At 46.8% G+C, this 13,125-nt stretch overlaps 1 protein-coding gene across 1 annotated transcript in view; it reads right to left on the minus strand.

The window, feature by feature from the left end:
- The window catches only part of LOC105922959, a 57,284-nt gene extending 45,117 nt beyond the window's left edge, over nt 1-12,167 (minus strand). The window contains exon 1 of the mRNA XM_036129468.1: nt 12,145-12,167. The gene's annotated coding sequence lies outside the window, so the exon portion shown is untranslated. The remainder of the gene's footprint in view (nt 1-12,144) is intronic.
- Between the last annotated feature and the right edge of the window lie 958 nt (nt 12,168-13,125).

Below are 13,125 nucleotides of genomic sequence, written 5' to 3' on the forward strand. Positions count from 1 at the left end.
TTAATTCTGTGCAGCTAGTATGCACCAGACCAGGCTAACAGCCAGGCTTAGTTAATCCTGGAGTTTTACCACCACGATGGTGGCGCCGGTAAACTGCAGCTGCCAATGTGCTCTGGTCTTTTTTGTTTGTTTATGTGTTTTTACTCGTGCTGTCACCACTCCAAGGTCTAATACAACACAGGAGAGAGGAGCTGTTGGAATTGTGACCCAACCCTGGAGTTCACAAACTGTACCGACCGTGGAATCTGAACTTTATTCACCCCGGTCTGCAACGGACAAAAGAAGCTCCATTGTATCTGTTCCCAGAGGCCCAGGAATCGGAGTAAGCGAAGAAGGAGACGTCGAAGTTATCAGGCAGGCCTGCTGACTTGGCTACAAGCTAACCCATGCAGACCAACACTTCTGAGCCTCACTCTGGCCAATGTAAGATCCCTCACCAACAAACCTGACGAGATACAGTTAAGAATAACTGCAGGTAAGATGGACAGCTGTGTAGCGATTTTCACAGAATTGTGGTTAGACGGCAAAATCGCTAACAAAGCTGTGACGCTGGAGAAATGCACGCCATTTACATCCACAACACCTGGTGCACTTCGGCAAAGTCGTCAGTGTCTTCTGCTCACCTGACCTAGAATACCTTGCAGTTAATTGCAGACCATTTAAACTGGCTAGAGAGTTAAGCTCTATGATAATCATTGCAACATATGTGTAGCCGAGAGCTAACGCTAATCTAGCTCTTAAGCAACTCTACTGATTTGTTATTGGCCAAATGGACAGATAATTGCTGGGGACTTTAACCATGTTAATTTAAAGGTTGTGCTCCTCAAGTTACATAAATTGATTAAGTTTCCAACAAGAGACAATGATACATTAGATCAAGTCTACTTTGACATCCCAGGACCATACAAAGCTCAACACTTTGGTTCTTCATCACACATTTCTGAGGACCTGATTCCTGCTTACAAGCCACTGATGTACAGTACCAGACCGGCGATAAAAAACAGTCAGGTTTAGACAGAAGAGGCCTGCTCAGCCCTACAGGACTGTTTTGGAATCACTGACTGGGATGTATTTAAAGTGGATGCTGATTTACAACACATTATCTGTGCTTTCCTAAATCCACTTCTGCACTGATGCTGTCCTACCCACAAAGACAATCAGTGTTTCTTAACCAGAAAATGGGTGGACAGCCCGGTGCAGTCCCTGCTGAAGGTCCTGGATACATTGTTCAGATCTGGAGACAGACTGGCCTATAGCAGGGCTAGAAGCAAACTCTCCTTGACACCCTAAACAGTTTTTCTCATGCTTCTACACTCCAAGCAGCAGGGAGCCTGAACATCATCCCGAGCCAAAGGAGTACCATCAGCCTCTCGTCCTGCAGTTGCACCAAATTACCTCTTTCCTGAAAAGGGTCAACACCAACAAGGCCCAGGGACAGACATGGTGTTAGCCCGGATGCCTTAATCGTGTGCTGACCAGCTAGCACGGGTCTTACATGACATCTTCACCCTCTCCCTGCAACACTCCATGGTTCCTGCCAGTCTGATTGTACCCAATCATCAACTGCCTCAATGATTATCATCCCATTGCTCTGACTCCTGTCAACCGGATGTGCTTCGAGAGGATCCTCCTAAAGCACATCAAGGACGCTGGCCAGGAGAGCCTGCAGTATGCCTACAGGGAGAACGCTCCACAGAGGATGCTGTCTCGTTAGCACTGTACTCAGCTCTGACTCAGCTGCAGCAGCCCAACACGCTCTGAAGCTCGACAACATGGGATTATCCAAACCTCTCTGCTTTTGGATCAGTGACTTCCTCACCAACAGGCCCCAGGTAATGAGGATATTGAAATGCACATCTTCTCCACTGATTTTCAACACTGGAATGCCGTAGGGTTGTGTCCTCAGCCCAGCTCTCTTCACCCTTTTCACCCAGGAATGTTCTGCTGTCAACCCCACAAACACAGTGGTGAAGTTTGAGGACGACACTACTGTAGTGGGTTTCATCTCCAACAATGATGAGTCCCGCTACAGGGATGAGGTCAGCAACAAAGTGGTGCTCCAGGAATAACCTGATCCCGAACACCAGTAAGACCAAAGAGGTAATAATAGATTACAGGATCCAGGAGGACTGAACACACTCCTTTCTACCTACATGGGGAGGTGGTGGAGCGTGTGGACAGCATTAGGTTCCTGGGCATCCACATCTCCTCTGACCTTTCCTGGATTATAAAATCTTCCCACCTGATGAAGAAGACCCATCAATGGCTCTTCTTCCTCAGGAAACTGAAAAGGTCTGTACTTTCCACTAAACTGCTAAAAAACTTCTTTAGCGCTACCACAGAGCCTGTGATATGTCTCAGCATAACTGTATGGTATGAGAGCTGCACAGTTCAGGAGAGGAAGAACTTAGCACGGGTAGTGAGAACAGCGCAGGGGATTGTGGGATGCCTTCTGCAGGATCTAGATTCAATCTATGCAGAACGAGTCCAAAGAAGGGCCAGATGCATCTCCACTGATCCCACCCACCCAAGCAATGCGCTGTTTGCCCTTCTCCCATCAGGTAAATGCTTCAGAAGCCTCAAGGCCAAAACAAATAAACTTAGAAAAAGCTTCTTCCTAAGAGCTGTGAGGGCAATCGCCCCGTGATTGGAGACTGCAGTCCATTGCTTTAAAATCATCCCACTGTTACTAGCCCTCATACGTTTAATGTTACTGCCTACTTTCACGCTGTCATCTCTGAATATCGAAATGGGGCACTGTTTTGCTGACGAGAAAAATCATATTTCCCCGCTGTAATGATATGCAGCACCAGTAGGTGGTGATGCAAGAGGCTAAGCAAGAGGTAGCTACAGGAAGAAGAAGAAAAACGAGAGCTGTAAACCCGAGCTACAATAACTAATGCTGTTAGTTAATAAACTAGATTACTTTGAAAGACTTTGCTTTCTTTATGTACTGTAGTACAAACATTACATGGTACCAGGAGTGGTAGGTTTGTTGTTTTCATAGACAGCAGTTAGGACCACTACGCAACTATGGATGCAATGAAGCCGCCCGAGCAGTTAAAGCTAACAGGGAACGTTGATGCTAACTGGAGAGCATTCAAGCAACGGTTCCAGCTCTACGTGTCGGCAGTGGGACTGGACTCCAAGCCGGATGAAAGGAAGATCGCCATGCTGCTCACAATTGCCAGCCCGGAAGCGCTGGAAGTTTACAATACGTTCACGTTTGAGACCGGGGAGGAAAACAAGTTGGATGTCGTCCTGCAGAAGTTTGATGGACACTGCCTGTCTAAAAAAAACGAAACATTTGAACGGTACGTGTTTCGATCCCGAGTGCAGCAACAAGATGAGTCATTTGACAGTTACCTGACAGTATTAAAAATAAAAGCTGCATCATGTAACTTTGGTGTACTGAGGGACTCGCTGATTCGTGATCAGATAGTGTTTGGCACTAAGGACGTAAAGACAAGAGAAAAACTTTTGAGGGAAAGTGATCTCACACTGGACACAGCAGTAAAAATTTGTCAAGCCAGTGAAATGGCTGGAGAACATGCGAAAACATTCGCCGAAAGAGAACAAGGCGCAGCAGCTGCCAGTCAGCTATGCGAGGCAGTGGACACGGTCTCCATCAGAGAGAAAGGCCACAGTCCTCAAGGAAGTGAGCCCCAGGTCATACGAGATACAGACAAATGATGGACAAGTACTCAGGAGAAACCGGAGGAGTTTACTCAAGACTCAGGAACAAGACTCACCGAAACAGGGTCAGGAAGAGAGAGATGCAGGCCATCAGGCCAGAGAGACTGCTGACACACACAGTGCGGGTAATGATGCTTTACCAAACAACACTAGTTCTACACAGGTCTTCAGAAGGTCAGCTAGGACACGGAGACCACCAGAGAGACTGATTGAACAAATTTAAAAAAAAAAAGAAAAGAAAAAAAATTTGACTGTTCAATGTGGAGTTCTGTTATTATGAAGTTCTGTTAACTCCTGAGGTCTGTATGTTGATTCTGTTGTTAATGGTGATGTTGTTACTGGTGACTCTGTTAGTGAAAGCAGTTGACACGTTAACAAAAAAAAAAAAGCTTGAAACGGGGATGTAATGATATGCAGCACCAGTAGGTGGTGATGCAAGAGGCTAAGCAAGAGGTAGCTACAGGAAGAAGAAGAAAAACGAGAGCTGTAAACCCGAGCTACAATAACTAATGCTGTTAGTTAATAAACTAGATTACTTTGAAAGACTTTGCTTTCTTTATGTACTGTAGTACAAACATTACACCCGCAAGTCCACAAAATATGCAATCTCACTGTATAAGGGAAAAAATTCAAACCAGAAGGCTCAGCGATTTAACAACTGTGAAGGGAAAGAATATCATGTTATTTGATACATTTTTAACCATGAACAGGTAATTTCAGTGCATACCAGATTTCTTACATCATCTTTCAATTTGTTTTAGAGTCTATGCTTTCTGTTATACATACAAATTTTAATGCCACTTTTAAAATCTGATATTATGTGAACATTGTTTTGCAAAGACTATCTGCTGAAATATGTCATCACTCTATTCTATTCAGTACTTCTGCTTCAGGAGTTATGGAAGAGTCAGGAAAACAGAGCCCTCTAAAGTCTAAATCGCATCAATCAGAGGAAAGGGTTTAACATTTTTTTTTGCAATAAAAGTAGCTCCAAACAAATGTGTTTTCCTTTGTAATTATTGCAGTGATTCGTTTCATAAGTTTGCTGTGCTTCGGTTTCTCATAAGACTTCATAAATGATGTTGCTGATTTGGTATGAAAATTGACACACACAACTCATCCAGGAGCATCAGTGAATCTGTGATCGACCTCATGGTCTTTTGTAGACAGCCGGGATGCACATTTAGCTGGATTACAACACGTGGCTTGACATAGTCGTCTTTCCTGAGCCTGGATTGGACTTTAGATAAAAACGGATAAAGCTGGAACGCATTGATCACACTATGTCAAGCCTGGCTTTAGCACTAACCCTGGATTTCCTGGATTTCAGCTTTGGTGAAATCCGTCTCTGATGTTTTAAGTTTATTCGCTGTTTCTGTTGTGACACAATTAGCTTCCAATATTTAAAATTTTCACAATACTCTGACACAACATTATGCCTCATTATTTGTAAACCAAAATCATATCAACTGCAAGAAAAACAGTTTCACACCATGTGAAATCAATATACTTTCTTTTAGATTGTACCTATAATGGCGATTACATGCCAATTCCGTTACATTTTTCAAGTTCTGCTGGTTCTGATACTATTTGTCCAATCCATAAAAACATATTTGATATGTCTTAGGTTTCAGATTCTTTAGCATTTTGTGTTAAGAAAAAGGTTTGTGGTAAAGCAACTGTTTCTAATAGCCAAAACTCACCCCTCCTAGTAAGAGCCTGTAATTCTTGAAATCGATTTTGTCAATATTTCTCTTCAGTTAGGGAGAAACTAATTTTCCTTTTCCTGTTTACTATGTAAATCAATCAGGCTTTTTTTCCTCCCGTTCGATTCATTTACTGTATTGCTGTATCAATAACTTAAAAAAGTTAATTCTTAGTGACCTTTATTGGTTATCTTCCCAATTATGAGTTATTTTATTGCATGCAATTTTAATCTGTCTGAAGATAATCTGTGCCTGTATTCACAAAAATTCTCAGAATCCTTTCAGAGAGATCTTAGCCTAAAACTTCCTACCTCAGTCTAAGTTTAAGACTTAGTCAAATGTTGCTTTGAGGCAGTAAGGGGACAGAAATGTGAGGTGTGGTTGAACCACTGAGCTATATTATACACTGGAGTGCTAATCACCGTCTGTTAGAACGAGTCGCTTTGAAGCCACCAGCAGCCATATTGGTACTCCCTATTTCCCCTCAGTAACTGTAACATTCCTGGCACTGGGGCTGTTAATTGCTGTCACCTGTTCCGGCTCCACCTCTCCACTATAAAGGTTCCCTGCCTTTCAGCCTCCAGTGCCAGAACGTCTCGAGCCAACCCGGTGAGAACTTCCAGCCTTCTGAATAACCTGTCTGTCAGTCTGAAGCCCGACCTGTTTTTGCCCTGTTTTTTGAGCCAGCTCTGCCCTTTTCGGATCCTGTCTGCCCGCCCTGAGTTCTGCCTGTCAGTCTCTGGATTTGGATTGCTCACCCGTGTACCGACCTTATCAGCCTGTGAGTACCTGAGATTGCCTGTCCCCCTAAACTGCCTGTTCTTTGGATTCTGACGCGGACCTGGACCTGGAACCCCCTTTCGGATTTGCCCTTGGAAACCTCTGCCTAATCAATCGCCCTCACAATATCGGACCCGGACTGGACTCGGACAAACGACCTTGGATAATCCTGCACGGACTCTGCCGCCCTCAGGGGCCAGAAGAAACCCTGACAAGCCCACTCTCCACCAGGTTAGTGATCCAGCTTCTAGTCCACCTTTCTATCTGGCTCCGCTGATCACTAACCTGTCGTCTCGTCTCCAGGAGCTGCCAGCCGCCGAGCGTGAGCCGCACGCAGCAAGGGCCGTGCAACCCCTTCTTTTAATAAAATATCAAAGCGTCACTGACCTGTTTTCGGGTTGTCTTTTGGGTCCATCCAAATTCATAACAGTACGTTCTGGCCAAAGTAAAATGGATCCTTCACCCGAGGCTCAGTGGCGCGCGGGGGTTGAAAAATCGATTTCAGAGCTAGAATCCGGTGTTTCGGAGATCCTCAATCATCTCCGCAACCCGACCAACCCGTCCCCTCCACTTCCGCAAACAGCTCCTCCGAGCGGCCCGTCACTTCCGGTTACGTCGTCCGTACCTGAGCCGCGTCTCACCCCGCCAGGCTCTTTTAGCGGCGATCCGGAGCATTGCCGGGCTTTTTTGACACAATGTGAAATTCACTTTGAGCTGCAACCGTCCTCCTTCCCTTCTGAACGGTCGAAGGTGGCCTATGTAATCTCTCTGTTGGCCGGTAAAGCCAGATTATGGGGCACCTCCGAGTGGCAAAATGATGCACGTATTTGCCACTCGTATCATGACTTCTCTAGAGAACTGACTCGAGTTTTCAGTCCCGTGCTGCCCTGCAGGGAGTCCTCTAGGGGGCTTTTATCCTTGAGACAGGGGGACAGGTCCGTCTCAGACTACATTATTGATTTTCATTTACTGGCAGCAGAGAGTTTATGGAATGAGTTCGCCCTCATGGATGTTTTTATTCATGGTCTTAATGACAAGATCAAGGATGAACTAGCCACCCGGGAGTATCCCAGATCTTTAAAACAGCTCGAGGAGCTGGTCACACGGGTGGATCTCCGTCTCTTGGAGCGAAGGAGGGAGCGTCGCTCAGTCTCTACTACTCACCCTCGTTTTTCTGCTGCTCCCTCTGTTTCATCATCTGCTCCTCCTAAGCTCCCAGAACCGGAGCCGATGCAGATTGGAAAGGCGGGGCTGTCCAAGGAGGAGCACCAGCGCAGACAACAGTTGGGCCTCTGCCTTTACTGTGGAGGAGCTGGTCACCGAGCCCGGTCCTGTCCGGTAAAAGACCAAGCTCAGTAGGGGGTAAGGGGTCCCTGCTGAGCTACACCAGACTCTCTGTCCCCTCCGACCGGTTACTTCCGGCCACTCTAACCACTCCTACTAAGTCCCACAGGGTATCCGTTTTCATCGATTCTGGAGCGGACACTGAGTTCATGGATGAGGCGTTGGCCAGGAAGTTGAACATCCCTCTGCTTCAAGGCTCCTCCCCCCGCAGTGTGCTTGCCCTGGATGGCCACGAACTGAACCACTCCCGCCTCATCACAGAACCTTTGGAACTGACTATGGGAGGTAATCATAGAGAAAAGTTGGTTTTTATGATTATTGACTCCCCGCAGGTCCCAGTGATTTTGGGCGCGACATGGCTCAGAAGACACAACCCTCAGATTGACTGGCGGCGGGTAGAAGTTACGGGCTGGGCGGGCTCCTGTTCTGAAACGTGTTTGCTTTCTGCTCAGCCACCCATTTCTCCTGAGGGTAAGGATGCTGATTACTACCCTGATCTGTCCAAGGTTCCTTCCTGTTACCATGATTTGAAGGAGGTTTTTAACAAGGCCAAGGCCACGAGCCTTTCTCCTCATTGTCCCTTTGACTGCGCCATTGACTTATTACCCGGAACCGTTCCGCCCAGAGGGCGTCTTTACTCGTTATCACCGCCCGAGTCCCAAGCCATGCAGGACTACATTAATGAGTCCCTAAGGGCCGGCATCATTCGCCCCTCCTCATCTCCTGCAGGGGCGGGGGTTTTTTTTGTCGGAAAGAAGGACGGCTCCCTTCGCCCTTGCATCGACTATAGGGGGCTCAATAGCATTTCGGTTAAAAACCGATACCCCATCCCATTAATGAACACTGCGTTTGACCAGGTCCAAGCAGCTAAGGTGTTTACTAAGCTGGACCTACGCAATGCCTATCATTTGGTCCGCATAAAGGAAGGAGATGAGTGGAAGACCGCTTTTAACACACCAACGGGCCACTATGAATATATGGTGATGCCCTTTGGCCTAACCAATGCCCCAGCGGTTTTCCAGAACTTGGTAAATGATGTTCTGAGGGATATGATTGGCCGTTTCGTTTTTGTCTACTTAGATGATATCCTCATTTACTCTGAAGATCTAACCCTCCACAAACAACATGTCCGCTCAGTTCTTCTCCGGCTTCTCCAGAACCAGCTTTATGTTAAAGCTGAGAAGTGTGAGTTTTACTCATCATCAACCTCCTTCCTCGGCTTTATCCTATCCCCCGGTCAGATTTCAATGGACCCGGCCAAGGTCCGGGCCGTCACAGAATGGCCCACGCCTGTAGATCGAAAGCAGCTCCAGAGGTTCCTGGGGTTCTCTAATTTCTACAGGAGGTTCATTCGAAATTTCAGCCAAGTTGCTTCCCCACTTCACGCACTCACCTCCAGCAAGACTAGGTTTGCTTGGAACGAGCAGGCTGACCAGGCCTTCAAGCGCCTAAAAGGTCTTTTCACCTCTGCCCCGGTGCTTGTTTCTCCTGACCCTGAGAGGCAGTTTATAGTGGAGGTGGATGCTTCAAGTTCCGGGGTTGGAGCGGTCCTCAGCCAAGAATCCACTGACGGCCGTATTCACCCCTGTGCCTTTTTTTCCCGTAGGCTGTCTAAAGCTGAGCAGAACTATGATGTGGGCAATCGTGAACTTTTGGCTGTAAAGTTAGCTCTCGAGGAATGGAGGCACTGGCTCGAGGGCTCCAAGCTCCCGTTTCTGTTCTGGACTGACCACCATAACCTAGAATACTTAAAAACTGCCAAGAGGCTCAACCCCAGACAGGCCAGGTGGGCGTTGTTTTTTGGCCGTTTTGATTTCACCCTCTCCTACAGACCCGGTTCCAAGAATGGCAAGCCCGATGCTCTGTCCCGGGTGTTCGAATCTTCAGAGAAAGACCTCGAACAAGAACGGGGGTTCATCTTACCCGACACGGTAAGGTGTGCTGTCTCCCGCCTCGGGCTAGAGAGAGAGGTAAGGGAGTCTCTTGGGTCAGCTCAGATACCCAAGGCCTGCCCCAAGGACAGGTTATTCGTTCCCCATCACCTCAGACCTAAGGTCATCGACTTTTGCCACAGCTCCCGCTTATATGGTCATCCCGGCATCAGTAAGACCCTTAAGCTCATCCGCTCCCAGTTTTGGTGGCCTTCCCTGACCACAGATGTCAGCCAGTTTGTCTCCGCCTGCTCACCCTGCAACCAGGCTAAGGCATCCCGTCGTCCCCCAGCAGGTCTGCTCCGTCCCCTGCCTGTTCCTTCCCGGCCTTGGTCCAGCCTTTCGATGGACTTTGTTACTGGCCTCCCCCCCTCTGACGGCTACACTGTTATCCTCACTATTGTAGACCGTTTTTCAAAGATGGTTCATTTGGTCCCTTTACCTAAGCTCCCCTCAGCCAAGGAGATGGGATTGATCCTCGCCAAGGAGGTGTTCAGGCTCCACGGTCTGCCTTCCGATATTGTCTCAGACAGGGGTCCACAATTTGTGGCCCGTTATTGGCAGGAGTTCTGCGCCATGCTTGGCATCTCTGTAAACCTCTCCTCAGGCTTCCACCCTCAAACAGATGGCCAATCAGAGAGAATGAACCAAGAGGTTGAGACTAAGATTCGCCTCTTCTGCCAGTCTGACCCCTCTAAATGGGCCCGAGATTTACCCTGGGTGGAGCACGCCATTAATGCCACACCATCCTCCTCCACTGGTCTTTCCCCATTCTACGTGGTTTATGGCTTCCAGCCACCAGTGTTTGCCACTGAAGAGGTGAAGTCCAGGGTCCCGTCTGCTCGTCTCTCGGCCATAAGGTGCCAACGCGCCTGGAGGAAGGCCAAGAAGGCCATTCTTGCTGCCTCCAGTAATCAGGCCCGCGCAGCCAACCGTCGACGGAGTCCTGCCCCTCAGTACCAGGTTGGTGACAGGGTTTGGCTGTCCACTAGAGACCTCCCCCTGAAGGTCGACAGTAAAAAACTGGCACCCCGGTTTATCGGCCCTTTCACCATCACCAAAGTGGTTAATCCTGTGGCGGTTCGCCTCCGTTTGCCTCCGGCCATGAAGGTCCATCCCACGTTCCATGTTTCCCGGGTCAAGCCGGTCAAGACCTCCAGCATGCTTCCCGCCTCCACGCCCCTACCTCCCACCCGGCTTGTTGATGGCTCTCCCGCCTTCACTGTAAAGAGGATTCTGAAATCTCGCATATGGGGTCGGGGTACCCAGTACCTCATTGATTGGGGGGGTTACGGGCCGGAGGAACGCCAGTGGGTTCCCTCCCGCAACATCCTGGACAAGTCTCTAATTAGCGACTTCCACAGGGCCCGTCCGGACCAGCCCAGGGCGCCTGGAATTCGCCCTTGAGGGGGGGGGCTCTGTAACGTTCCTGGCACTGGGGCTGTTAATTGCTGTCACCTGTTCCGGCTCCACCTCTCCACTATAAAGGTTCCCTGCCTTTCAGCCTCCAGTGCCAGAACGTCTCGAGCCAACCCGGTGAGAACTTCCAGCCTTCTGAATAACCTGTCTGTCAGTCTGAAGCCCGACCTGTTTTTGCCCTGTTTTCCACCAGGTTAGTGATCCAGCTTCTAGTCCACCTTTCTATCTGGCTCCGCTGATCACTAACCTGTCGTCTCGTCTCCAGGAGCTGCCAGCCGCCGAGCGTGAGCCGCACGCAGCAAGGGCCGTGCAACCCCTTCTTTTAATAAAATATCAAAGCGTCACTGACCTGTTTTCGGGTTGTCTTTTGGGTCCATCCAAATTCATAACAGTAACTAGGGAATATGTGCGCTACAGCATCGAATAACGAGGATTTTCTCATGTTCAGGGGGGGCTAAAGACTTTTAAAATGTCAAATGCCATATACTTTTATGTTATGTTCTAAAAATATCAAGTACTGAGAAAGTCATGTGCTGAAATATTTTGCATTTTATTCATTTAATTATATATATGTTTAACATGTATAAATATATAAATAACAATATACAAAAACATTTATTTACATATATGTATACACATATATACATATATACATATACACATACTTATATACACACACACACATATATATATATATATATATATATATATATATATATATATATATATATATATATATATATATATATATATATATTCAATATGAATAACATGTAAAATATTTCAGCACCTAATATCCTAGTAGTTGATAGTGTTAGAACATCCACTGACTGTAGAATTACCTATGAAACGTTTTCACTCAGCCAGAAAACTGCTTGTTATTGCAACCAAATCCTATGGGATTCTGTGAGAGTAGGGAGTAGCAAGATGGCGGCCAGTGACTTCAGTTTTTCGGCAAAATCAGCACTCCAGTGTATTATATAGCTCAGTGGGTTGAACCCGTTGCTAGGTGTGACGCTGTCTTTCAAGAGCTTTGACTGGTTTTTAGTACAATAAAAAAAAAAAAAAAATGCTATCAAAGTAGAGAAATTAACCAATTTGACTGGTATAAGAAAAGTCTGCCATGACGATGAAACTTAGCAAAATTAATTGTCACAGAGCATTAAATGTTTGAACGCACCTTATATACATACATCCCCATCATTATTTTGATTTATTTTTACACACCAGTCATTTTACTGCTTTATTTGATAGTAATGTGCACTCACCTGTGCATTTCCTGGGATTGCCGGGTTGCGTGAAGCGGTTGTATTTGGCTAAACGACCAACATAAATGGAGAAAAAGGTGAAGAAAATGTGATTTTGACAGCAGCGCTGCCCAGCGCAGACTCCTGGATCACGGCGCAAATCCGCGGATTTTGCAGCACATTGCCGTAGATCAATGTAACCTTTTCTCTGTACGATTATTTCCTATTATTTATCTTCAATAAAATTAAGTTACGAGAGCCGCATTAACCCTAATCGTCGCTAATAATTTCCCTTTATGATGATGGAAAGTTTATCTTATCGACACATTATATGCTACGCTTATGAGCTTTTAGTGGACCCCCCCAAACACACACACACACAGAGAGAGAGAGAGAGAGAGAGAGAGAGAGAGAGAGAGAGAGAGAGAGAGAGAGAGAGAGAGAGAGAGAGAGAGAGAGAGAGAGAGAGAGCAGGTAAATAAAATAGTAGACGATAACCTGCAGCGCTTTCTGTGTTCTGATCTTCAGACCGATCCGTGCTCCTGGTGCTCTGTTGCGTCACTGAGGCTATGGTTCAGCCTTTATACCTCCCAACACTGCCGATTCAAGATGGTGGCCGGACCAATCGCTGTGTGATATAGCTGAGACGCAGATTTCAATCTTCACTCCTCCTTGCTAACATTATGCTCTCTTTTTGAGCCAGGAATGTTTATAACTCCTAACTTCTATTTTCTGCTCTACTCAACCTGATCAAGAGTGTCATTTTTGCTAAGACTGCGTTCAAGCACGTCATCGAGCTAGCAGCTAACAAGCTAACTTCTGAATTCAACGGTTATCTTCCAGAACCTATCGATACTGCGATGCAACGGTTGGAGCACGGCTTTAAAAGGAAAGAGAAGGGGAAAACTAAAACTACAACTATAGTCTTGCACAAAGACACGATGTCATCGGCTGCAACCAGTGGTCCCAAGATTTGCTCTCCATCGGATCCAGCTGCAGGTG

Source organism: Fundulus heteroclitus, unplaced genomic scaffold (assembly GCF_011125445.2).
Source record: "Fundulus heteroclitus isolate FHET01 unplaced genomic scaffold, MU-UCD_Fhet_4.1 scaffold_173, whole genome shotgun sequence".
NCBI classification, from domain to species: Eukaryota; Metazoa; Chordata; class Actinopteri; order Cyprinodontiformes; family Fundulidae; genus Fundulus; species Fundulus heteroclitus.